The sequence below is a fragment of the Pseudophryne corroboree genome, chromosome 2 (assembly GCF_028390025.1).
Source record: "Pseudophryne corroboree isolate aPseCor3 chromosome 2, aPseCor3.hap2, whole genome shotgun sequence".
Classification (NCBI taxonomy): Eukaryota; Metazoa; Chordata; class Amphibia; order Anura; family Myobatrachidae; genus Pseudophryne; species Pseudophryne corroboree.
The window spans coordinates 601,093,987-601,121,657 of NC_086445.1; positions in this window are offsets into that span (position 1 = coordinate 601,093,987).

Sequence of the window (27,671 nt, forward strand, 5' to 3'; positions counted from 1 at the left end):
AAGCGTAGCCTGCCTAGGAAAGAGTTGGCGTTTGCGAGATGCTGCTACTGGTGCCGCCGCTGCTGTTCTTGCGGCGGGAGTCCATACATCTACCCAGTGGGCTGTCACAGTCATATAGTCCTGACCCTGCCCTGCTCCACTTGTCCACATGTCCGTGGTTAAGTGGACATTGGGTACAACTGCATTTTTTAGGACACTGGTGAGTCTTTTTCTGACGTCCGTGTACATTCTCGGTATCGCCTGCCTAGAGAAGTGGAACCTAGATGGTATTTGGTAACGGGGGCACACTGCCTCAATAAATTGTCTAGTTCCTTGTGAACTAACGGCGGATACCGGACGCACGTCTAACACCAACATAGTTGTCAAGGCCTCAGTTATCCGCTTTGCAGCAGGATGACTGCTGTGATATTTCATCTTCCTCGCAAAGGACTGTTGGACAGTCAATTGCTTACTGGAAGTAGTACAAGTGGGCTTACGACTTCCCCTCTGGGATGACCATCGACTCCCAGCAGCAACAACAGCAGCGCCAGCAGCAGTAGGCGTTACACGCAAGGATGCATCGGAGGAATCCCAGGCAGGAGAGGACTCGTCAGAATTGCCAGTGACATGGCCTGCAGGACTATTGGCATTCCTGGGGAAGGAGGAAATTGACACTGAGGGAGTTGGTGGGGTGGTTTGCGTGAGCTTGGTTACAAGAGGAAGGGATTTACTGGTCAGTGGACTGCTTCCGCTGTCGCCCAAAGTTTTTGAACTTGTCACTGACTTATTATGAATGCGCTGCAGGTGACGTATAAGGGAGGATGTTCCGAGGTGGTTAACGTCCTTACCCCTACTTATTACAGCTTGACAAAGGCAACACACGGCTTGACACCTGTTGTCCGCTTTTCTGTTGAAATACCTCCACACTGAAGAGCTGATTTTTTTGGTATTTTCACCAGGCATGTCAACGGCCATATTCCTCCCACGGACAACAGGTGTCTCCCCGGGTGCCTGACTTAAACAAACCACCTCACCATCAGAATCCTCCTGGTCAATTTCCTCCCCAGCGCCAGCAACACCCATATCCTCCTCATCCTGGTGTACTTCAACACTGACATCTTCAATCTGACTATCAGGAACTGGACTGCGGGTGCTCCTTCCAGCACTTGCAGGGGGCGTGCAAATGGTGGAAGGCGCATGCTCTTCACGTCCAGTGTTGGGAAGGTCAGGCATCGCAACCGACACAATTGGACTCTCCTTGTGGATTTGGGATTTCGAAGAACGCACAGTTCTTTGCGGTGCTTTTGCCAGCTTGAGTCTTTTCAGTTTTTTAGCGAGAGGCTGAGTGCTTCCATCCTCATGTGAAGCTGAACCACTAGCCATGAACATAGGCCAGGTCCTCAGCCGTTAATTGCCACTCCGTGTGGTAAATGGCATATTGGCAAGTTTACGCTTCTCCTCCGACAATTTTATTTTAGGTTTTGGAGTCCTTTTTTTACTGATATTTGGTGTTTTGGATTTGACATGCTCTGTACTATGACATTGGGCATCGGCCTTGGCAGACGACGTTGCTGGCATTTCATCGTCTCGGCCATGACTAGTGGCAGCAGCTTCAGCACGAGGTGGAAGTGGATCTTGATCTTTCCCTAATTTTGGAACCTCAACATTTTTGTTCTCCATATTTTAATAGGCACAACTAAAAGGCACCTCAGGTAAACAATGGAGATGGATGGATACTAGTATACTTATGGATGGACTGCCGAGTGCCGACACAGAGGTAGCTACAGCCGTGGACTACCGTACTGTACTGTGTCTGCTGCTAATATAGACTGGTTGATAATGAGATGTAGTATGTATAAAGAAGAAAGAAAAAAAAAAACACGGGTAGGTGGTATACAATTATGGATGGACTGCCGAGTGCCGACACAGAGGTAGCTACAGCCGTGGACTACCGTACTGTACTGTGTCTGCTGCTAATATAGACTGGATGATAATGAGATGTAGTATGTATAAAGAAGAAAGAAAAAAAAAATCACGGGTAGGTGGTATACAATTATGGATGGACTGCCGAGTGCCGACACAGAGGTAGCTACAGCCGTGGACTACCGTACTGTACTGTGTCTGCTGCTAATATAGACTGGTTGATAATGAGATGTAGTATGTATAAAGAAGAAAAAAAAAAAAAAACACGGGTAGGTGGTATACAATTATGGATGGACTGCCGAGTGCCGACACAGAGGTAGCTACAGCCGTGGACTACCGTACTGTACTGTGTCTGCTGCTAATATAGACTGGATGATAATGAGATGTAGTATGTATAAAGAAGAAAGAAAAAAAAAACCACGGGTAGGTGGTATACAATTATGGATGGACTGCCGAGTGCCGACACAGAGGTAGCTACAGCCGTGGACTACCGTACTGTACTGTGTCTGCTGCTAATATAGACTGGATGATAATGAGATGTAGTATGTATAAAGAAGAAAGAAAAACAAAACCACGGGTAGGTGGTATACAATTATGGATGGACTGCCGAGTGCCGACACAGAGGTAGCTACAGCCGTGGACTACCGTACTGTACTGTGTCTGCTGCTAATATAGACTGGATGATAATGAGATGTAGTATGTATAAAGAAGAAAGAAAAAAAAAACCACGGGTAGGTGGTATACAATTATGGATGGACTGCCGAGTGCCGACACAGAGGTAGCTACAGCCGTGGACTACCGTACTGTACTGTGTCTGCTGCTAATATAGACTGGATGATAATGAGATGTAGTATGTATGTATAAAGAAGAAAGAAAAAAAAAACCACGGGTAGGTGGTATACAATTATGGATGGACTGCCGAGTGCCGACACAGAGGTAGCTACAGCCGTGAACTACCGTACTGTGTCTGCTGCTAATATAGACTGGTTGATAATGAGATGTAGTATGTATAAAGAAGAAAGAAAAAAAAAAAACACGGGTAGGTGGTATACAATTATGGATGGACTGCCGAGTGCCGACACAGAGGTAGCTACAGCCGTGAACTACCGTACTGTGTCTGCTGCTAGTAGACTGGATGATAAATAATGATATAAAAAATATATATATATCACTACTGCAGCCGGACAGGTATATATTATATAATGACGGACCTGCTGGAGTGGACACTGTCTGTCAGCAGAATGAGTTTTTTAATTTTTATAGAATAAAAAAACACCACACAAGTCACACGACGAGTGTACTTTTTCAGGCAGACATTCAATCACAATATACTATACTGGTGGTCAGTGTGGTCAGGTCACTGGTCACAGTGGTCAGTGGTCAGTCACACTGGCAGTGGCACTCTGGCAGCAAAAGTGTGCACTGTTTAATATGTACTCCTGGCTCCTGCTATAACCTATAACTGCTCCCCAGTCTCCCCCACAATTAAGCTGTGTGAGCACAGTCAGATATTATACATAGATGATGCAGCACACTGGGCTGAGCACAGATATGGTATGTGAGTGTGACTGAGTCACTGTGTATCGTTTTTTTCAGGCAGAGAACAAGAACAGAACGGATTATTAAATAATAATAAATTATAAAACTGCAGTGGTGGTCAGGTCACTGGTCATCAGTCACTAGTATAACTCCTCCTAAGCTCCAGTAAGTAAATGAAGTGTCTCACTCTCACTCTCCTATCTATTTTAATTTCTAAACGGAGAGGACGCCAGCCACGTCCTCTCCCTATCAATCTCAATGCACGTGTGAAAATGGCCGCGACGCGCGGCTCCTTATATAGAATCCGAGTCTCGCGATAGAATCCGAGCCTTGCGAGAATCCGACAGCGTGATGATGACGTTCGGGCGCGCTCGGGTTAACCGAGCAAGGCGGGAAGATCCGAGTCGCTCGGACCCGTGTAAAAAAACATGAAGTTCGGGCGGGTTCGGTTTCAGAGAAATCGAACCCGCTCATCTCTAGTTGTAACTGTGACATTCTGTTTTGTTGTATTCTGAAAAATAGCTACTAACAAAAATAGTACTGAACCTACTGAACTTTCTAAAAAAGTTCTGAAGTATTGTACTTTGCTGAAACTATTTTAATATTTCTCTTACGTCCTAGGGGATACAGGGAATCCCTTTAGTACCATGGGGTATAGACGGGTCCACTAAGAGCCATGGGCACTTTAAGAATTTGATAGTGTGCGCTGGCTCCTCCCTCTATGCCCCTCCTACCAGACTCAGTTTAGAAAATGTGCCTGGAGGAGCCAGTCATGTCTCTGGAAGCTCCTGAAGAGTTTTCTGCATTTATTTTCTGTGTTTGTTATTTTCAGGCAGGACTGGATGGCACCAGCCTGCATGCTTTATGGGACTTAGGGGGGAAATGTCCCAACCTCTTGAAGGGTTAATGGTCCCGTTCCCCGCTGGCAGGACGCTAGCTCTTGAGGGAACTATTCGCAAGCCCCCCCACGGTGAGCGTACATTCCCGCAGCACGCTGCCACCCCTAACAGAGCCAGAAGAATGAAGAGTGGTGAGTACTAACCCGGCCTCCCGGCTAGCGGGTCGCCGGCCATTATGGCGGCATCAGGGTACGGAGATGCACAGCTTCTAAACGGGACGGACTGAGTCTCCTGACTGTGGGGGAAATTCCGAGTTGTTCGCTCGCTAGCAGTTTTTAGCAGCCGTGCAAACGCATAGTCGCCGCCCACGGGGGAGTGTATTTTTGCTTTGCAGAAGTGCGAACGCCTGTGCAGCAGAGCACCTGCAAACACATTTTGTGCAAAACAAGACCAGCCCTGTAGTTACTTATCCTGTGCGATGATTGCTGCGAAGAGTGACACGGTAATAATGTCAGATACCTGCCCAGCAAACGCCTGGCCACGCCTGCGTTTTTCCAAACACTCCCAGAAAATGGTCAGTTGACACCCATAAACGCCCTCTTCCTGTCAATCTCCTTGCGTTCGGCTGTGCGATTGGAATCGTCACTAGAATCAGTGAAAAACCACAAAGGACTTCGTACCTGTACGACGCGCGTGGGCATTGCGGTGCATACACATGCGCATATTAGCCGTTTTTTTCACTGATCACTACGCAGCGAACAATGGCAGCTAGCGATCAACTCGGAATGACCCCCAGTGTACACTACAGCGTACACAGTACCCAGACTGGCATCACAGCCATAAAAGGAGGTTTACTCCATTTTATGCACATAGACATATACAGCCAGTATAAAGAAGAGCGGGAAGACCGCGCACCATTGACGGGGCGGGGCTTCACTATCCAGTAGCTCACAAGTGCCATTTTCCCTACTGCAGCTGACATAGACGTTGACTGACAGGGATGCGCAGCTCCCCTGGAGAGACTCCAGATTGCCTCAGCGGTACCAGGGGGTCATAGCAGGGGAGGGGGCGGGGGTGACTTATTAGTGTACTAAGTCCTTAATCTAGGTACTTAGTTTGCGACCTGGCTAAGCTTGGCATTAGCGATAAGGGCGCCGTGTGCTGGATCCATACTATCTCTGTGTCTCCCCGGAAGGGCTCTTTGTGGGTTATTTGTGTATTTCTCATACATCCTAGTGGATGCTGGGGTCACATCAAGAACCATGGGGTATAGACGGGATCCGCAGGAGACATGGGCACTTTAAGACTTTGAAATGGTGTGAACTGGCTCCTCCCTCTATGCGCCTCCTCCAGACTCCAGTTTAGAATCTGTGCCCAGGCAGACTGGATGCACTCTGAGGAGCTCTACTGAGTTTCTCTGAAAATACTTTATGTTAGGTTTTTTGTTTTCAGGGAGAACCGCTGGCAACAGTCTCCCTGCTTCGTGGGACTTAGGGGAGAGAAGTCAGACCTACTTCTGTGAGTTTCAAGGTTCTGCTTCTTTGGCTACAGGACACCATTAGCTCCTGAGGGTTTGATCACTAGGTACGCCTAGGGGCTCATTCTCAGAGCCGGCCGTCACCCCCCTTGCAGAGCCAGAAGTCAGAAGACAGGTGAGTAGAAGAAGAAAAGAAGACTTCAGTGACGGCTTTGAGGTACCGGCGAATGCACGCTGCGCAACATTCTCCCACTACACAGCGGCACTACATGGTGCAGGGGGGGGGGGGGGGGGGGCGGCCTTGGGCAGCATATTTAACCTCTATAACTAACTGGCAAGAGCGGACATAGGGGATAATTCCAAGTTGATCGCAGCAGGAATTTTGTTAGCAGTTGGGCAAAACCATGTGCGCTGCAGGGGAGGCAGATTTAACATGTGAAGAGAGAGTTAGATTTGGGTGTGGTGTGTTCAATCTGCAATCTAATTTGCAGGGTAAAAATAAAGCAGCCAGTATTTACCCTGCACAGAAATAAAATTACCCACCCAAATCTAATTCTTTCTGCACATGTTATATCTGCCTCCCCTGCAGTGCCCAACTGCTAACAAAATTCCTGCTGCGATCAACTTGGAATTACTCCCATAGTGACAGGGCACTGTCCGGACCCCCGCCAGTATAAAAATGTATTTAAAAAGAGCGGGTCTGAAGCGCCCCATTAGCCCTCACAGCACACAGCCCGGCGCCATTTTCTCTACACAAGGCTGCAGAGACGCTGGTTCTTCCCCACACTGCTGCACAAGTGTCAGGGTGAAAAACGGGGGGGGGGGGGGGGGGGGGGGGTGGCACAGTTATTTTGGTGTATTACATGTCAATTATAAAAGCGCTGCATGTCTGGGGCATTTTCTGTGGTGTTTCAGACCGGGATTGAGCGCTGGGGTGTGAGCTGGCAATAACTCCCTCTGTGTCTCTCTGACAGGCTTTACTGTGGGTCTGTCCCCTATAGGCCCAGTGTGTCTGCGTGTGTTGGGTACACGTGTGTCGGCATGTCTGAGGCGGAGTGCTCTTCCCAGGAGGAGACTGTATTAGGGACACAAATGGCTGTGGGAGTGACCCTGTCGGCACCGCCGGCACCTGATTGGGTGAATGTTTTGAGTGCTTTGAATGCTAATGTGGCTCTGATAAATAAGAGATTGGATAAATCTGAGTCTCAGAACCAGGCATGGAAGAAATCCATAGAGGATGTGTTGTTTCAAGTCCAGACCCCCTCGGGATCACAAAAGCGTTCATCTGCCCAACTGGCAGACACGGATACCGACACGGACACTGACTCAAGTGTCGACTATAGTGATGCCAGATTAGATCCAAAACTGGCAAGGAGCATTCAGTACATGACTGTAGCAATAAAAGACGTATTACATATCACTGAGGACCCTACTGATCCTGATACTAGGTCTGTATGTATAAGGGAAAGAAACCTGAGGTAACATTTCCTCCCTCTCATGAACTGAACACGCTTTGCAGTGGCGGATTCAGCGGGGGGGGTGTTTTAAAAAGATAATTCAAATAATGCTCCCCCGGCCGCATCTACCTTGGTGGTCCAGTGGTTTGTGCGGCTGGCTGCTGCTGCGCTCTCACATTCACTGTCAGGACAGCCGCGGGTATGGCCCGCCTTTCCTTTGGTGACACAGCGTCGTGGCGGGCACCCTCATGGAGCAGTGAGAGGCACTTCTGCAATCTCAGGTGTCTGAGCGGCCACCAGTCTCCGGAGATCACTGCCGCCGCAGCCATAACTATAATCATAGTCCAGGTGAGGTGACCGGGGTGCGGGTGCTGCTGCGCTGGGGGTGTGCAGTGCACCGGACCAGGGGATGGCAGGGGAGGCCATGTGTTTCTCCAGTCTAACTACTGCTCACTGTGTCAGTGTGACAGGAGATTTATATATATATATATATATATATATATCTATCTACATATATATATATATATATATTATATATATATATATATATATATAAAAAAATACATATATCTATATATAGAGATAGATAGATAGATAGATAGATAGATATAAAATGTTCCAGGGATGCGGCACTCACGGCTAATGTAACCAGACAACCAGACCTTAAGGTGATCTGAACATTTCAATTTCTATTTGAAATTTTCATCAGGAGATAATCAAAAGTGACCATAAAAATCTTACCTTATATCCCAAACACCCGCTATAAAAAAATAGTAGATTGGTACCCTGTTATAGACGTGGTAGAAACATCAAGGACAGTGTGGTTAAAACGGATGTCACGGGCTCTTTGGATCAAAAGCAGCCACATTTTCTTACAAAAAAAAAACAGGGAACTACAAGTGTCTGAGATGCATAATTTGTGGGTACCTTGAACAGGGCAATACTTTTCCCACCCGCATACTGGCAAACTGTTAAAAATCAAACAGGTCTTTACATGCAGCTCTACCCACGTTGTCTGTTATATCAGGTGCCCATGTGGCCTGGTATATGTGGGCAAAACAGTCAGGATATTTACAGAAAGAATGGCCCTGCACCCAGGGCCGGATTAACAATGGGGCGGGTGGAGCTGCAGCTCCAGGCCCACCCATCACAATAGGCCCATAGCGTCTGCTGTGCTGCTGCAGCCAGGAATTTTGTTTCCTTGCTACAGTAGCTTGCAAGTGACGGCATGAAGCTCCGCACTCTCCTGTGCGCAGTTACATGTTGTAAGCAGCCACACTTAGGCAGGGAAAGCAAGAAATCGGAAGGGGGCGAGGCTACACGGGGTCCAGGGGGCGGAGCTACACGGGACACTCATGCTGCATTCAGACTGCAAATGCCGGATCCTACCCGGTAAGACAAACGTGTACTTACCGGGTGGGATCCGGCATTTGCACTCCGCTGCTGGCTTTCCGACCCGGCAATATACCGGGTCGGTTGCCATAACAACGGAGCGCGCAGCAGCAGCAGGGGCGGGGGTGGAGGCGGCGCCGGGAGATGAGCTCATCTCCAGTGCCGCCTCTCCCTATCTTGTGAATGGGAACCGTGTCGCATCGACACGGCTCCCATTCACACCGCACCTGACCCGGTAATCAACCCGGGTAAAACTAGAGATGAGCGGGTTCGGTTTCTCTGTATCCGAACCCGCCCGAACTTCATGGTTTTTTTCACGGGTCCGAGCAGACTCGGATCCTCCCGCCTTGTTCGGTTAACCCGAGCGCGCCCGAACGTCATCATGACGCTGTCGGATTCTCGCGAGACTCGGATTCTATATAAGGAGCCGCGCGTCGCCGCCATTTTCACACGTGCATTGAGATTGATAGGGAGAGGACGTGGCTGGCGTCCTCTCCATTTAGATTAGAAGAGAGAGAGAGAGAGATTGACCTGATTTACTGGAGCTTAGGAGTACTGTAGAAGTGTAGAGAGTGCAGAGTTTACTAGTGACTGACCACAGTGACCACCAGACAGTGCAGTTTTATTTAATATATCCGTTCTCTGCCTGAAAAAAACGATACACACAGTGACTCAGTCACATACCATATCTGTGTGCACTGCTCAGCCCAGTGTGCTGCATCATCTATGTATATATATCTGACTGTGCTCAGCTCACACAGCTTATAATTGTGGGGGAGACTGGGGAGCACTGCAGTGCCAGTTATAGGTTATAGCAGGAGCCAGGAGTACATATTATATTAAAATTAAACAGTGCACACTTTTGCTGCAGGAGTGCCACTGCCAGTGTGACTGACCAGTGACCTGACCACACTGACCACCAGTATAGTTAGTAGTATACTATATTGTGATTGCCTGAAAAAGTTAAACACTCGTCGTGTGACTTCACTTGTGTGGTGTTTTTTTTTTTATTCTATAAAAAACTCATTCTGCTGACAGACAGTGTCCAGCAGGTCCGTCATTATATAATATATACCTGTCCGGCTGCAGTAGTGATATATATATATTTTTTATATCATTATTTATCATCCAGTCTATACTAGCAGCAGACACAGTACGGTAGTTCACGGCTGTAGCTACCTCTGTGTCGGCACTCGGCAGTCCATCCATAATTGTATACCACCTACCCGTGGTTTTTTTTTCTTTCTTCTTTATACATACATACTACTACATCTCTTTATCAACCAGTCTATATTAGCAGCAGACACAGTACAGTACGGTAGTCCACGGCTGTATCTACCTCTGTGTCGGCACTCGGCAGTCCGTCCATAATTGTATACCACCTACCCGTGGTTTTTTTTTCTTTCTTCTTTATACATACATACTACTACATCTCTTTATCAACCAGTCTATATTAGCAGCAGACACAGTACAGTACGGTAGTTCACGGCTGTAGCTACCTCTGTGTCGGCACTCGGCAGTCCGTCCATAATTGTATACCACCTACCCGAGGTTTTTTTTTCTTTCTTCTTTATACATACATACTACTACATCTCTTTATCAACCAGTCTATATTAGCAGCAGACACAGTACGGTAGTTCACGGCTGTAGCTACCTCTGTGTCGGCACTCGGCAGTCCGTCCATAATTGTATACCACCTACCCGTGGTTTTTTTTTCTTTCTTCTTTATACATACATACTACTACATCTCTTTATCAACCAGTCTATATTAGCAGCAGACACAGTACAGTACGGTAGTCCACGGCTGTAGCTACCTCTGTGTCGGCACTCGGCAGTCCGTCCATAATTGTATACCACCTACCCGTGGTTTTTTTTTCTTTCTTCTTTATACATACATACTACTACATCTCTTTATCAACCAGTCTATATTAGCAGCAGACACAGTACAGTACGGTAGTTCACGGCTGTAGCTACCTCTGTGTCGGCACTCGGCAGTCCGTCCATAATTGTATACCACCTACCCGAGGTTTTTTTTTCTTTCTTCTTTATACATACATACTACTACATCTCTTTATCAACCAGTCTATATTAGCAGCAGACACAGTACGGTAGTTCACGGCTGTAGCTACCTCTGTGTCGGCACTCGGCAGTCCGTCCATAATTGTATACCACCTACCCGTGGTTTTTTTTTCTTTCTTCTTTATACATACATACTACTACATCTCTTTATCAACCAGTCTATATTAGCAGCAGACACAGTACAGTACGGTAGTTCAAGGCTGTAGCTACCTCTGTGTCGGCACTCGGCAGTCCGTCCATAATTGTATACCACCTACCCGAGGTTTTTTTTTCTTTCTTCTTTATACATACATACTACTACATCTCTTTATCAACCAGTCTATATTAGCAGCAGACACAGTACAGTACGGTAGTTCACGGCTGTAGCTACCTCTGTGTCGGCACTCGGCAGTCCGTCCATAATTGTATACCACCTACCCGTGGTTTTTTTTTCTTTCTTCTTTATACTTATACATACATACTACTACATCTCTTTATCAACCAGTCTATATTAGCAGCAGACACAGTACAGTACGGTAGTTCACGGCTGTAGCTACCTCTGTGTCGGCACTCGGCAGTCCGTCCATAATTGTATACTAGTATCCATCCATCTCCATTGTTTACCTGAGGTGCCTTTTAATTGTGCCTATTAAAATATGGAGAACAAAAATGTTGAGGTTCCAAAATTAGGGAAAGATCAAGATCCACTTCCACCTCGTGCTGAAGCTGCTGCCACTAGTCATGGCCGAGACGATGAAATGCCAGCAACGTCGTCTGCCAAGGCCGATGCCCAATGTCATAGTACAGAGCATGTCAAATCCAAAACACCAAATATCAGTAAAAAAAGGACTCCAAAACCTAAAATAAAATTGTCGGAGGAGAAGCGTAAACTTGCCAATATGCCATTTACCACACGGAGTGGCAAGGAACGGCTGAGGCCCTGGCCTATGTTCATGGCTAGTGGTTCAGCTTCACATGAGGATGGAGGCACTCAGCCTCTCGCTAGAAAAATGAAAAGACTCAAGCTGGCAAAAGCAGTAGCACCGCAAAGAACTGTGCGTTCTTCGAAATCCCAAATCCACAAGGAGAGTCCAATTGTGTCGGTTGCGATGCCTGACCTTCCCAACACTGGACGTGAAGAGCATGCGCCTTCCACCATTTGCACGCCCCCTGCAAGTGCTGGAAGGAGCACCCGCAGTCCAGTTCCTGATAGTCAAATTGAAGATGTCAGTGTTGAAGTACACCAGGATGAGGAGGATATGGGTGTTGCTGGCGCTGGGGAGGAAATTGACCAGGAGGATTCTGATGGTGAGGTGGTTTGTTTAAGTCAGGCACCCGGGGAGACACCTGTTGTCCGTGGGAGGAATATGGCCGTTGACATGCCTGGTGAAAATACCAAAAAAATCAGCTCTTCGGTGTGGAGGTATTTCAACAGAAATGCGGACAACAGGTGTCAAGCCGTGTGTTCCCTTTGTCAAGCTGTAATAAGTAGGGGTAAGGACGTTAACCACCTCAGAACATCCTCCCTTATACGTCACCTGCAGCGCATTCATAATAAGTCAGTGACAAGTTCAAAAACTTTGGGTGACAGCGGAAGCAGTCCACTGACCAGTAAATCCCTTCCTCTTGTAACCAAGCTCACGCAAACCACCCCACCAACTCCCTCAGTGTCAATTTCCTCCTTCCCCAGGAATGCCAATAGTCCTGCAGGCCATGTCACTGGCAATTCTGACGATTCCTCTCCTGCCTGGGATTCCTCCGATGCATCCTTGCGTGTAACGCCTACTGCTGCTGGCGCTGCTGTTGTTGCTGCTGGGAGTCGATGGTCATCCCAGAGGGGAAGTCGTAAGACCACTTTTACTACTTCCACCAAGCAATTGACTGTCCAACAGTCCTTTGCGAGGAAGATGAAATATCACAGCAGTCATCCTACTGCAAAGCGGATAACTGAGGCCTTGGCATCCTGGGTGGTGAGAAACGTGGTTCCGGTATCCATCATTACTGCAGAGCCAACTAGAGACTTGTTGGAGGTACTGTGTCCCCGGTACCAAATACCATCTAGGTTCCATTTCTCTAGGCAGGCGATACCGAAAATGTACACAGACCTCAGAAAAAGAGTCACCAGTGTCCTAAAAAATGCAGCTGTACCCAATGTCCACTTAACCACGGACATGTGGACAAGTGGAGCAGGGCAGGGTCAGGACTATATGACTGTGACAGCCCACTGGGTAGATGTATGGACTCCCGCCGCAAGAACAGCAGCGGCGGCACCAGTAGCAGCATCTCGCAAACGCCAACTCTTTCCTAGGCAGGCTACGCTTTGTATCACCGCTTTCCAGAATACGCACACAGCTGAAAACCTCTTACGGCAACTGAGGAAGATCATCGCGGAATGGCTTACCCCAATTGGACTCTCCTGTGGATTTGTGGCATCGGACAACGCCAGCAATATTGTGTGTGCATTAAATATGGGCAAATTCCAGCACGTCCCATGTTTTGCACATACCTTGAATTTGGTGGTGCAGAATTATTTAAAAAACGACAGGGGCGTGCAAGAGATGCTGTCGGTGGCCCGAAGAATTGCGGGACACTTTCGGCGTACAGGCACCACGTACAGAAGACTGGAGCACCACCAAAAACTACTGAACCTGCCCTGCCATCATCTGAAGCAAGAAGTGGTAACGAGGTGGAATTCAACCCTCTATATGCTTCAGAGGTTGGAGGAGCAGCAAAAGGCCATTCAAGCCTATACAATTGAGCACGATATAGGAGGTGGAATGCACCTGTCTCAAGCGCAGTGGAGAATGATTTCAACGTTGTGCAAGGTTCTGCTGCCCTTTGAACTTGCCACACGTGAAGTCAGTTCAGACACTGCCAGCCTGAGTCAGGTCATTCCCCTCATCAGGCTTTTGCAGAAGAAGCTGGAGACATTGAAGGAGGAGCTAACACGGAGCGATTCCGCTAGGCATGAGGGACTTGTGGATGGAGCCCTTAATTCGCTTAACAAGGATTCACGGGTGGTCAATCTGTTGAAATCAGAGCACTACATTTTGGCCACCATGCTCGATCCTAGATTTAAAGCCTACCTTGGATCTCTCTTTCCGGCAGACACAAGTCTGCTGGGGTTGAAAGACCTGCTGGTGAGAAAATTGTCAAGTCAAGCGGAACGCGACCTGTCAACATCTCCTCCTTCACATTCTCCCGCAACTGGGGGTGCGAGGAAAAGGCTCAGAATTCCGAGCCCACCCGCTGGCGGTGATGCAGGGCAGTCTGGAGCGACTGCTGATGCTGACATCTGGTCCGGACTGAAGGACCTGACAACGATTACGGACATGTCGTCTACTGTCACTGCATATGATTCTCTCACCATTGAAAGAATGGTGGAGGATTATATGAGTGACCGCATCCAAGTAGGCACGTCACACAGTCCATACTTATACTGGCAGGAAAAAGAGGCAATTTGGAGGCCCTTGCACAAACTGGCTTTATTCTACCTAAGTTGCCCTCCCACAAGTGTGTACTCCGAAAGAGTGTTTAGTGCCGCCGCTCACCTTGTCAGCAATCGGCGTACGAGGTTACATCCAGAAAATGTGGAGAAGATGATGTTCATTAAAATGAATTATAATCAATTCCTCCGCGGAGACATTGACCAGCAGCAATTGCCTCCACAAAGTACACAGGGAGCTGAGATGGTGGATTCCAGTGGGGACGAATTGATAATCTGTGAGGAGGGGGATGTACACGGTGATATATCGGAGGATGATGATGAGGTGGACATCTTGCCTCTGTAGAGCCAGTTTGTGCAAGGAGAGATTAATTGCTTCTTTTTTGGGGGGGGGTCAAAACCAACCCGTCATATCAGTCACAGTCGTGTGGCAGACCCTGTCACTGAAATGATGGGTTGGTTAAAGTGTGCATGTCCTGTTTTGTTTATACAACATAAGGGTGGGTGGGAGGGCCCAAGGACAATTCCATCTTGCACCTCTTTTTTCTTTTATTTTTCTTTGCGTCATGTGCTGTTTGGGGAGGGTTTTTTGGAAGGGACATCCTGCGTGACACTGCAGTGCCACTCCTAAATGGGCCCGGTGTTTGTGTCGGCCACTAGGGTCGCTTATCTTACTCACACAGTCAGCTACCTCATTGCGCCTCTTTTTTTCTTTGCGTCATGTGCTGTTTGGGGAGTGTTTTTTGGAAGGGCCATCCTGCGTGACACTGCAGTGCCACTCCCAGATGGGCCCGGTGTTTGTGTCGGCCACTAGGGTCGCTAATCTTACTCACACAGCTACCTCATTGCGCCTCTTTTTTTCTTTGCGTCATGTGCTGTTTGGGGAGGGTTTTTTGGAAGGGACATCCTGCGTGACACTGCAGTGCCACTCCTAAATGGGCCCGGTGTTTGTGTCGGCCACTACGGTCGCTAATCTTACTCACACAGCTACCTCATTGCGCCTCTTTTTTTCTTTGCGTCATGTGCTGTTTGGGGAGGGTTTTTTGGAAGGGACATCCTACGTGACACTGCAGTGCCACTCCTAGATGGGCCCGGTGTTTGTGTCGGCCACTAGGGTCGCTAATCTTACTCACACAGCTACCTCATTGCGCCTCTTTTTTTCTTTGCATCATGTGCTGTTTGGGGAGGGTTTTTTGGAAGGGACATCCTGCGTGACACTGCAGTGCCACTCCTAAATGGGCCCGGTGTTTGTGTCGGCCACTACGGTCGCTAATCTTACTCACACAGCTACCTCATTGCGCCTCTTTTTTTCTTTGCGTCATGTGCTGTTTGGGGAGGGTTTTTTGGAAGGGACATCCTGTGTGACACTGCAGTGCCACTCCTAAATGGGCCCGGTGTTTGTGTCGGCCACTAGGGTCGCTTATCTTACTCACACAGTCAGCTACCTCATTGCGCCTCTTTTTTTCTTTGCGTCATGTGCTGTTTGGGGAGTGTTTTTTGGAAGGGCCATCCTGCGTGACACTGCAGTGCCACTCCTAGATGGGCCCGGTGTTTGTGTCGGCCACTAGGGTCGCTAATCTTACTCACACAGCTACCTCATTGCGCCTCTTTTTTTCTTTGCGTCATGTGCTGTTTGGGGAGGGTTTTTTGGAAGGGACATCCTGCGTGACACTGCAGTGCCACTCCTAAATGGGCCCGGTGTTTGTGTCGGCCACTAGGGTCGCTAATCTTACTCACACAGCTACCTCATTGCGCCTCTTTTTTTCTTTGCGTCATGTGCTGTTTGGGGAGGGTTTTTTGGAAGGGACATCCTGCGTGACACTGCAGTGACACTCCTAGATGGGCCCGGTGTTTGTGTCGGCCACTAGGGTCGCCCAGCTTAGTCATCCAGCGACCTAGGTGCAAATTTTAGGACTAAAAATAATATTGTGAGGTGTGAGGTATTCAGAATAGACTGAAAATGAGTGGAAATTATGGTTTTTGAGGTTAATAATAATATGGGATCAAAATGACCCCCAAATTCTATGATTTAAGCAGTTTTTTAGGGTTTTTTGAAAAAAACACCCGAATCCAAAACACACCCGAATCCGACAAAAAAAATTCGGTGAGGTTTTGCCAAAACGCGGTCGAACCCAAAACACGGCCGCGGAACCGAACCCAAAACCAAAACACAAAACCCGAAAAATTTCAGGCGCTCATCACTAGGTAAAACCCTTCTTTTTTACCGGGTTGATTTACCGGGTCAGGCGACCCGCTAAATCGGCCAGTGTGCTTTCACATCGCACACTGACCCGGTTCGACACGGCAATATGCCGTGTCGGTACCGGGTTATTTGTGCGATGTGAAAGGGGTCTCAGGCTTGCTGCTGTGAAAGCCGAGGGAGAGTAGAAGCTGCTGCACATCCAGCTACGGCCCAGCCAGTGCAAGTACACTCTGCTGTAGTGTGTAAGGTAAGAGTGAGTTGGGGGGGAATTGTATGTGTGTGTGTGACTTGTGTATGTATTTGTGAGCTTCAGTGTGTGACTTCCATGTGAACTTCTATATATGTGTGTGTCTTGCATGTAAGCTTCTGCATGGGTTAGGATTTATTATAGTGCAAGGGTGAGAGAGTGTGTGAGAGTAATAGAGCGCCAGCGGAGGGGTGTGATAAAGCGCAGTGGGAGGGAGTGTGTGACTGCGGTAAAGCGCAGGAAGGAGTGTGATAAAGCACGGGGGGAGGGAGTGTTTTAAAGCATAGGGGGAGGGAGTGTCATAGAGCTCGGGGGGGAGGGAGTGTGATATAGCGCACGGGGGGAGGGAGTGTGATATGGCGCACGAGGGAAGGGAGTGTATAACTGATAAAGCGCAGGAGGGAGTGTGATAAAGCACGGCGAGAGGGAGTGTGATAAAGCACGGCGAGAGGGAGTGTGATAAAGCACAGGGGGAGGGAGTGTCATAGAGCACGGGGGAGGGAGTGTGATAAAGCACGGCGAGAGGGAGTATGATAAAGCACAGGGGGAGGGAGTGATATAGAGCACAGGGGGAGGGAGTGTCATAGAGTACGGGGGAGGGAGTGTGATAAAGCACGGCGAGAGGGAGTGAGATAAAGCACGGCGAGATGGAGTGTGATAAAGCACGGTGAGGGAGTGTTATAGAGCACGTGGGGAGGGAGTGTGATAAAGCACGGCGAGAGGGAGTGTGATAAAGCACGGCGAGATGGAGTGTGATAAAGCACGGTGAGGGAGTGTTATAGAGCACGTGGGGAGGGAGTGTGATAAAGCACGGCGAGAGGGAGTGTGATAAAGCACGGCGAGAGAGAGTGTGATAGAGCACGGGGGGAGGGAGTGTGATAAAGCATGGCGAGAGGGAGTGTGATAGAGCACAGGGGGAGGGAGTGTCATAGAGTACGGGGGAGGGAGTGTGATAAAGCACGGCGAGAGGGAGTGAGATAAAGCACGGCGAGATGGAGTGTGATAAAGCACGGTGAGAGAGTGTTATAGAGCACGGGGGGAGGGAGTGTGATAAAGCACGGCGAGAGGGAGTGTGATAAAGCACGGCGAGAGAGAGTGTGATAGAGCACGGGGGGAGGGAGTGTGATAAAGCATGGCGAGAGGGAGTGTGATAGAGCACGGGGGAGGGAGTGTCATAGAGCACGGGGGGAGGGAGTGTGATAAAGCACGGCGAGAGGGAGTGTGATAAAGCACAGGGGGAGGGAGTGTCCTAGAGCACGGGGGGAGGGAGTGTCCTAGAGCACGGGGAGAGGGAGTGTGATAGAGCACGGGGGGAGGGAGTGTGATAGAGCGCGTCGGGAGGGATAAAGCACAGGGTGCAGAGGAAGGGAGTGTGTGACAAAGCAGGGGAGGGAGGGAGTGTGTGAGTGTGACAAAGCAGGGGGAGGGAGTGTGTGAGTGTGACAAAGCAGGGGGAGGGAGTGTGTGAGTGTGATAGAGCATGGGGGGAGGGAGCGTGTGATATAGCGCAGGGGGAGGGAGTGTGAGTGTGATAAAGTGCAGGGGCCGGAGTGTGTGAGTGTAATAGAGTGCAGGGGGAGGGAGTGTGTGAGTGTGATAGAGCATGGGGGGAGGGAGTGTGTGATATAGCGCAGGGGGAGGGAGTGTGTCTGTGTGATAAAGTGCAGGGGCCGGAGTGTGTGAGTGTAATAGAGTGCGGGGGGAGGGAGTGTGCGAATGTGGTACAGTGTGGGGGGAAGGAGTGTGGTAAAGTGCAGGCCGCCGGGGGAGGGAGTGTGTCTGTGTGATACAACGCAGGCCGCAGGAGGAGGGAGTGTGTCTGTGATACAACGCAGGCCGTGGGGGAAGGGAGTGTGTCTGTGTGATACAGTGCAGGCCGCGGGGGGAGGGAGTGTGTCTGTGATACAACGCAGGCCGCGGGGGAGGGAGTGTGTCTGTGATACAACGCAGGCCGCTGGGGGAAGGAGTGTGTCTGTGTGATAAAAACAAAAGCCTGCCCCCCTGCTTCCCAAAAATATTTTGTGTGTATAACACCAAAATATAATATACAGATAGTCCTCTCATTTTGCTTTATACATTTTAACACCATTAATACGGGATCCTGTCGGGCTCCCGCCAGTCAAAATACCGATGCCAAAATCCCGACAGTACTCGGAAAGTCAGCGCCGGGATCCCGACATTGATCAGTATCCCGGCGCCAGAATCCCGAACGATGATTACACAGACCACCAGAGAAAGAAACGTCACTCCCCCTGTCACTGCCCCCCCCACCGCCGGGTCGCCCGTCGGCCGTATCCGCCGTCGGGCAGCTCGGCAGCGGATCGCATAGTGTGTAGGGCCCATTAGGGTTAGGATGCGGTGGGTGGGGGGTTAGGTTTAGGCTACGGGAAAGGTGGGTTAGGGATCAGGGTTAGCTTAGTTAATTAGTTCATGTTGGTATTTTCACAGCTGGCATCCCAACCGTCGGGATCCTAATACCAACCCCATTAAAACATATATAATAACCAAAAATTTGGGCCTTATTCTGAGTCAAATTCGGGCACATCCGCGTGTGCCTCTTTTTCCGCTGTAGCGTTTGCGACTTTATGCTAATATTGGTACAAGCACGTCTTTGGTGTACAGCCGTACATATGCAAGCAGTGACATGTCCACTTTCAGCTTCTTTAGACATTGCAAACCCTCTTGGCGCATCTTGAAACACAAACTTGAAAACCTGCACCTGCCCCATGCTAGGTGCAGATCTCTGACAGACTACTGCCTCCAAAGATTAATCATCTGATTCCGCTACAACTGCAGTGACACTCCTATAACATGTCCTTAAGATGGTGCGTCTCCGTGTGTCTTATGCCAGTGGTTCTCGAACTGTGTGCCGTGGCACCCTGGGGTGAAGTGAGCCTCTTGCAGGGGTGGGTTGGATTGGTGGTCCAGAACCAATTCAGATTAATTTATGGACAATGTAATAGGCAATCTATCTATGGGGTATATTCAATTCAAACCAGATCCATTCCGACATGAATTTGTCGGAATGGATCTGACAGAACCTATTCAATGCGGCCAAATCTGATCAGATTTGACCGTTCCTGTCATCTCAATCCGACTTAAAAGAAAGTTGGATTGAGATGAGGGTGCTGAGGGAGAGCAGCAGGGAGACAGGGGGTGAGCAGCGGAGAGACATCGGGGAGACGGGGGAGAGCAGCGGCTACAGCAGTTTAGCCGGAGGAAGGGGCACAGCCGCCAGACCTCACCGCAGCTGGAGTCGGGTGGACGCTGCCATGAGCGGCGGCAGTGCCCCATCCTCCTGCATATGCTTTGCTGTAGCTGCTGCTCTCCCCCGTCTCCTCCTCTCAGCTCCCTCAATGTCCCTTATCTCAATCCGACTTTTTTTAAAGTCGGATTGAGATGGTCGGTAAGGGAGCCAAAACCTATCGGATTTGGCCCCGTTTCCGACAGAAACACACGGATCGGCAGCTATAATTTTGGGGTACATTGAATAGGTCGGAACCCCTTCCGACCTAAAAAAGTCGAAAACTGCTGTCTTTCCGACAGACGGCAGCTTTCGACTCCAATTGAATATACACCAATGTGTGTGTGTGTGTGTGTATGTATGTATGTACACATAATACTATATGCTGGGTCACCTCAGTCTTCCCCCTGTTCTGCCCTGTCCAGGCGACACCCTCCCTCCAACCCCACACCCTCTATCCACAATTCCTGATATATCTTCTTAGTATAACTACATATTAGAAAGGTAAAAGTCTTTGTTTTTTGGTTTTTTTTTACATATAAAAAGATTTCATATTCATGACATCCATGAGCAACATGTAGCCTCTTTCGTAGAGAGGATTCATATTTATGTCATCACTAAGCACCATTTTCCATATTACAGTCACATTAACAAGAGATGTCTTCCTTAGTTAATTTGTAGATTCTCACATGGGCCCTCATTCCGAGTTGTTCGCTCGGTAAAAATCTTCGCATCGCAGCGATTTTCCGCTTAATGCGCATGCGCAATGTTCGCACTGCGACTGCGCCAAGTAAATTTGCTATGCACTTAGTAATTTTACTCACGGCTTTTTCATCGTTCTGGCGATCGTAATGTGATTGACAGGAAATGGGTGTTACTGGGCGGAAACAGGCCATTTTATGGGCGTGTGGGAAAAAACGCTACCGTTTCCGGAAAAAACGCAGGAGTGGCCGGAGAAACGGAGGAGTGTCTGGGCGAACGCTGGGTGTGTTTGTGACGTCAAACCAGGAACGACAAGCACTGAAATGATCGCAGATGCCGAGTAAGTCTGGAGCTACTCAGAAACTGCTACGAGGTGTGTAATCGCAATATTGCGAATACATCGTTCGCAATTTTAAGATGCTAAGATTCACTCCCAGTAGGCGGCGGCTTAGCATGAGCAAATCTGCTAAAATCCGCTTGCGAGCGAACAACTCGGAATGACCTCCATTACACTATTGATATCATTGAAGAAGTGAGGGAGATTGAGGTTTTTCAAGTTAGGCGCTAGTCACACCCCCTGTGCAGACCACACCCTCACATCAACCACACCCCCAACATTACTAGCCACACCCCCATAGTGTTTTCACATACTCTGCCGTGGCATAAAATAGGCCCTTCATAAATTTCAGCTCCAGGCCCATATGGACCTTAATCTGGCACTGCCCGTGCGCCATATCACACTCCCTCCCCCCGTGCGCTATATCACACTCCCTCCCCCCCGAGCTCTATGACACTCCCTCCCCCTGTGCTTTACCACACTCCCTCCCCCCGTGCTTTATCACACTCCTTCCTGCGCTTTACCGCAGTCACACACTCCCTCCCACTGCGCTTTATCACACCCCTCCGCTGGCGCTCTATTACTCTCACACACTCTCTCACCCTTGCACTATAATAAATCCTAACCCATGCAGAAGCTTACATGCAAGACACACACATATATAGAAGTTCACATGGAAGTCACACACTGAAGCTCACAAATACATACACAAGTCACACACACACATACAATTCCCCCCCAACTCACTCTTACCTTACACACTACAGCAGAGTGTACTTGCACTGGCTGGGCCGTAGCTGGATGTGCAGCAGCTTCTACTCTCCCTCGGCTTTCACAGCAGCAAGCCTGAGACCCCTTTCACATCGCACAAATAACCCGGTACCGACACGGCATATTGCCGTGTCGAACCGGGTCAGTGTGCGATGTGAAAGCACACTGGCCGATTTAGCGGGTCGCCTGACCCGGTAAATCAACCCGGTAAAAAAGAAGGGTTTTACCCGGGTTGATTACCGGGTCAGGTGCGGTGTGAATGGGAGCCGTGTCGATGCGACACGGTTCCCATTCACAAGATAGGGAGAGGCGGCGCTGGAGATGAGCTCATCTCCCGGCGCCGCCTCCACCCCCGCCCCTGCTGCTGCTGCGCGCTCCGTTGTTATGGCAACCGACCCGGTATATTGCCGGGTCGGAAAGCCAGCAGCGGAGTGCAAATGCCGGATCCCACCCGGTAAGTACACGTTTGTCTTACCGGGTAGGATCCGGCATTTGCAGTCTGAATGCAGCATGAGTGTCCCGTGTAGCTCCGCCCCCTGGACCCCGTGTAGCCCCGCCCCCTTCTGATTTCTTGCTTTCCCTGCCCAAGTGTGGCTGCTTACAACATGTAACTGCGCACAGGAGAGTGCGGAGCTTCATGCCGTCACTTGCAAGCTACTGTAGCAAGGAAACAAAATTCCTGGCTGCAGCAGCACAGCAGACGCTATGGGCCTATTGTGATGGGTGGGCCTGGAGCTGCAGCTCCACCCGCCCCATTGTTAATCCGGCCCTGCGCACGGGGGAAGGGAGTGTATAACTGATAAAGCGCAGGAGGGAGTGTGATAAAGCACGGCGAGAGGGAGTGTGATAAAGCACGGCGAGAGGGAGTGTGATAAAGCACAGGGGGAGGGAGTGTCATAGAGCACGGGGGAGGGAGTGTGATAAAGCACGGCGAGAGGGAGTGTGATAAAGCACAGGGGGAGGGAGTGTTATAGAGCACAGGGGGAGGGAGTGTCATAGAGTACGGGGGAGGGAGTGTGATAAAGCACGGCGAGAGGGAGTGAGATAAAGCACGGCGAGATGGAGTGTGATAAAGCACGGTGAGGGAGTGTTATAGAGCACGTGGGGAGGGAGTGTGATAAAGCACGGCGAGAGGAAGTGTGATAAAGCACGGCGAGATGGAGTGTGATAAAGCACGGTGAGGGAGTGTTATAGAGCACGTGGGGAGGGAGTGTGATAAAGCACGGCGAGAGGGAGTGTGATAAAGCACGGCGAGAGAGAGTGTGATAGAGCACGGGGGGAGGGAGTGTGATAAAGCATGGCGAGAGGGAGTGTGATAGAGCACGGGGGAGGGAGTGTCATAGAGCACGGGGGGAGGGAGTGTGATAAAGCACGGCGAGAGGGAGTGTGATAAAGCACAGGGGGAGAGAGTGTCCTAGAGCACGGGGGGAGGGAGTGTCCTAGAGCACGGGGAGAGGGAGCGTGATAGACCACGGGGGGAGGGAGTGTGATAGAGCGCGTCGGGAGGGATAAAGCACAGGGTGCAGAGGAAGGGAGTGTGTGACAAAGCAGGGGAGGGAGGGAGTGTGTGAGTGTGACAAAGCAGGGGGAGGGAGTGTGTGAGTGTGACAAAGCAGGGGGAGGGAGTGTGTGAGTGTGATAGAGCATGGGGGGAGGGAGCGTGTGATATAGCGCAGGGGGAGGGAGTGTGAGTGTGATAAAGTGCAGGGGCCGGAGTGTGTGAGTGTAATAGAGTGCGGGGGGAGGGAGTGTGCGAATGTGGTACAGTGTGGGGGGAAGGAGTGTGGTAAAGTGCAGGCCGCCGGGGGAGGGAGTGTGTCTGTGTGATACAACGCAGGCCGCAGGAGGAGGGAGTGTGTCTGTGATACAACGCAGGCCGTGGGGGAAGGGAGTGTGTCTGTGTGATACAGTGCAGGCCGCGGGGGGAGGGAGTGTGTCTGTGATACAACGCAGGCCGCGGGGGAGGGAGTGTGTCTGTGATACAACGCAGGCCGCTGGGGAAAGGAGTGTGTCTGTGTGATAAAAACAAAAGCCTGCCCCCCTGCTTCCCAAAAATATTTTGTGTGTATAACACCAAAATATAATGGCCCTCATTCCGAGTTGATCGGTCGGTATTTTTCATCGCATCGCAATGAAAATCCGCTTAGTACGCATGCGCAATATTCGCACTGCGACTGCGCCAAGTAATTTAACAATGAAGATAGTATTTTTACTCACGGCTTTTTCATCGCTCCGGCGATCGTAATGTGATTGACAGGAAATGGGTGTTACTGGGCGGAAACACGGCGTTTTATGGGCGTGTGGATGAAAACGCAACCGTTTCCGGAAAAAACGCAGGAGTGGCTGGAGAAACGGAGGAGTGGCTGGGCGAACGCTGGGTGTGTTTGTGACGTCAAACCAGGAACGACAAGCACTGAACTGATCGCACAGGCAGAGTAAGGTTGAAGTTACTCAGAAACTGCAAAGTAGTTTGTAATCGCAATATTGCGAATACATCGGTCGCAATTTTAAGAAGCTAAGATACACTCCCAGTAGGCGTAGGCTTAGCGTGTGTAACTCTGCTAAATTCGCCTTGCGACCGATCAACTCGGAATGAGGGCCAATGTACAGATAGTCCTCTCATTTTGCTTTATACATTTTAACACCATTAATACGGGATCCTGTCGGGGTCCCGCCAGTCAAAATACCGATGCCAAAATCCCGACAGTACTCGGAAAGTCAGCGCCGGGATCCCGACATTGATCAGTATCCCGGCGCCAGAATCCCGAACGATGATTACACAGACCACCAGAGAAAGAAACGTCACTCCCCCTGTCACTGCCCCCCCACCGCCGGGTCGCCCGTCGGCCGTATCCGCCGTCGGGCAGCTCGGCAGCGGATCGCATAGTGTGTAGGGCCCATTAGGGTTAGGATGCGGTGGGTGGGGGGTTAGGTTTAGGCTACGGGAAAGGTGGGTTAGGGATCAGGGTTAGCTTAGTTAATTAGTTCATGTTGGTATTTTCACAGCTGGCATCCCAACCGTCGGGATCCTAATACCAACCCCATTAAAACATATATAATAACCAAAAATTTGGGCCTTATTCTGAGTCAAATTCGGGCACATCCGCGTGTGCCTCTTTTTCCGCTGTAGCGTTTGCGACTTTATGCTAATATTGGTACAAGCACGTCTTTGGTGTACAGCCGTACATATGCAAGCAGTGACATGTCCACTTTCAGCTTCTTTAGACATTGCAAACCCTCTTGGCGCATCTTGAAACCAGTGGCGTGCGGTGAGGTCAGTGGCTGGTGAGGCACTGCAGCCATAATGTCCGCCGAATCCTGCCGATGACCCCTACCACCGCCGAGCCAATGCCCGCTACTGCCTCTGAGCCGGTACCCGCTGCCACCGCCAAAGGCTTACAAACTCGCCCACAATCAACTGACTCAGCCCTCCGCCACTAATTTCTATCTCAGTCCGATGCCGCCAATGCCCGCTGCCTGCTCATCATACTTGTAGTGTAGTGTACTTGTAGTGTAGTGTACATTTTTATAGAAAAAATAAATAAAATTAGTGTTTGGGACTGGGAAGGGAGTGGGAGGAGGACATGAATGCAATTTTGTTGTCCAGGGCTTCCATTAACTTAATGGAGAAGGATTTGAATGGGTTAAAAAAAAATGCGTGGGGTCCCCCCTCCTAAGTATAACCAGCCTCGGGCTCTTTGAGCCAGTCCTGGTTGTTTAAATACTGGGAAAAAAATTGGACAGGGGTTCCCCGTATTTAGACAACCAGCACCGGGCTCTTAGTCCGGTCCTGGTTCCAAAAATACGGGGGACAAAAGATGTAGGGGTCCCCCGTATTTTTAAAACCAGCACCGGGCTCCACTAGCCAGGGACATAATGCCACAGCCGGGGGACACATTTATGTAGGTCCCTGCGGCCGTGGCATTACCCCCCCAACTAGTCACCCCTGGCCGGGGTTCCCTGGAGGAGTGGGGACCCCTTAAATCAAGGGGTCCCCCCCCTCCAGGCACCCAAGGGCCAGGGGTGAAGCCCGAGGCTGTCCCCAGCACCCCTAGGCGGTGGGTGCCAGGCTGATAGCCATGTGTGTAAAAAAAGAATATTGTTTTTTGTTGTGGAACTACAAGGCCCAGCAAGCCTCCCCCGCTTGCTGGTACTTGGAGAACCTCAAGTACCAGCAGGCGGGGAAATAACGGGCTCGCTGGTACCTGTAGTTCTACAACAACAAAAAATACCCAAATAAAAACACACACACCGTGACAGTAAAATTTTATTAATACACACTTACACACTCACACATACTTGCCTACATCCCACGCCGAGAATCACGTCCACTTGTCCAGTAGAATCCTATAGCGGACCTGTAAAAATGAGAGATTACTCACCTACATCCCACGCCAAGGAATCACGTCCACTTGTCCTGTAGAATCCAACAGTGGGACCTGTAAAAGTGAATGAAAATAAGGAGTTACAGAGGGGGGAAAAGGAGAGAGAGGAGAGAGAGAGAGAGAGAGAGAGAGAGAGAGAGAGAGATCGAACACACAGAACTAACCTGCTGCTGCTGGAGCCGGCAGAGGAAGACAGCCGCACAAGCCGCTACTTGCTGTCAGGTGATCGGGAGCCGGGAGGACGGAGCCAGAGGGGGAGGACGGGGGGAGAGCTGGCGCTGCACACTCCTCATGACCACCGCCGCCGCTGGCAAGGTGAGCGGGAGCCGGAGCAGGAGGACGGGAAGGGGGGAAGCCGCAGACACACTGGCCACCCGCCTATCATTCACGCCGGGACCCGCCGCCTGCAGCGCCGCATGTGGGTGATTGGACAAGCGGATCCAGCCCTGGATCCGCTGTCCAATCACAGGTGCCTCGCTGACATGGGGGTGGTGTCCCTGTCAGCGAGGCACTTGGAACAGTGCCGCTTTCACCATGTTTTTTCATGGGCTTTTACAGCCCAGTGCTACGCTCCGCCCCCCGCACTGTCCCCGTTCCCATTATCCACGGGAGGCACCTGCTGTCAGTGCCTCCCAAACTGCTTTACAGCAGTAAAATGAGTAGGATTCAATAAAGAAGATACTTATGACACAGAATATGTGTCATAAGTATCTTCTTTTTATTATTTTGATAATTAATCACAGGGGAGGCACTGCCTCCCCTGCCTCCCCTGACTGCACGTCCCTGCTTGAAACACAAACTTGAAAACCTGCACCTGCCCCATGCTAGGTGCAGATCTCTGACAGACTACTGCCTCCAAAGATTAATCATCTGATTCCGCTACAACTGCAGTGACACTCCTATAACATGTCCTTAAGATGGTGCGTCTCCGTGTGTCTTATGCCAGTGGTTCTCGAACTGTGTGCCGTGGCACCCTGGGGTGAAGTGAGCCTCTTGCAGGGGTGCGTTGGATTGGTGGTCCAGAACCAATTCAGATTAATTTATGGACAATGTAATAGGCAATCTATCTATGGGGTATATTCAATTCAAACCAGATCCATTCCGACATGAATTTGTCGGAATGGATCTGACAGAACCTATTCAATGCGGCCAAATCTGATCAGATTTGACCGTTCCTGTCATCTCAATCCGACTTAAAAGAAAGTCGGATTGAGATGAGGGTGCTGAGGGAGAGCAGCAGGGAGACAGGGGGGTGAGCAGCGGAGAGACATCGGGGAGACGGGGGAGAGCAGCGGCTACAGCAGTTTAGCCGGAGGAAGGGGCACAGCCGCCAGACCTCACCGCAGCTGGAGTCGGGTGGACGCTGCCGTGAGCGGCGGCAGTGCCCCATCCTCCTGCATATGCTTTGCTGTAGCTGCTGCTCTCCCCCGTCTCCTCCTCTCAGCTCCCTCAATGTCCCTTATCTCAATCCGACTTTTTTTAAAGTCGGATTGAGATGGTCGGTAAGGGAGCCAAAACCTATCGGATTTGGCCCCGTTTCCGACAGAAACACACGGATCGGCAGCTATAATTTTGGGGTACATTGAATAGGTCGGAACCCCTTCCGACCTAAAAAAGTCGAAAACTGCTGTCTTTCCGACAGACGGCAGCTTTCGACTCCAATTGAATATACA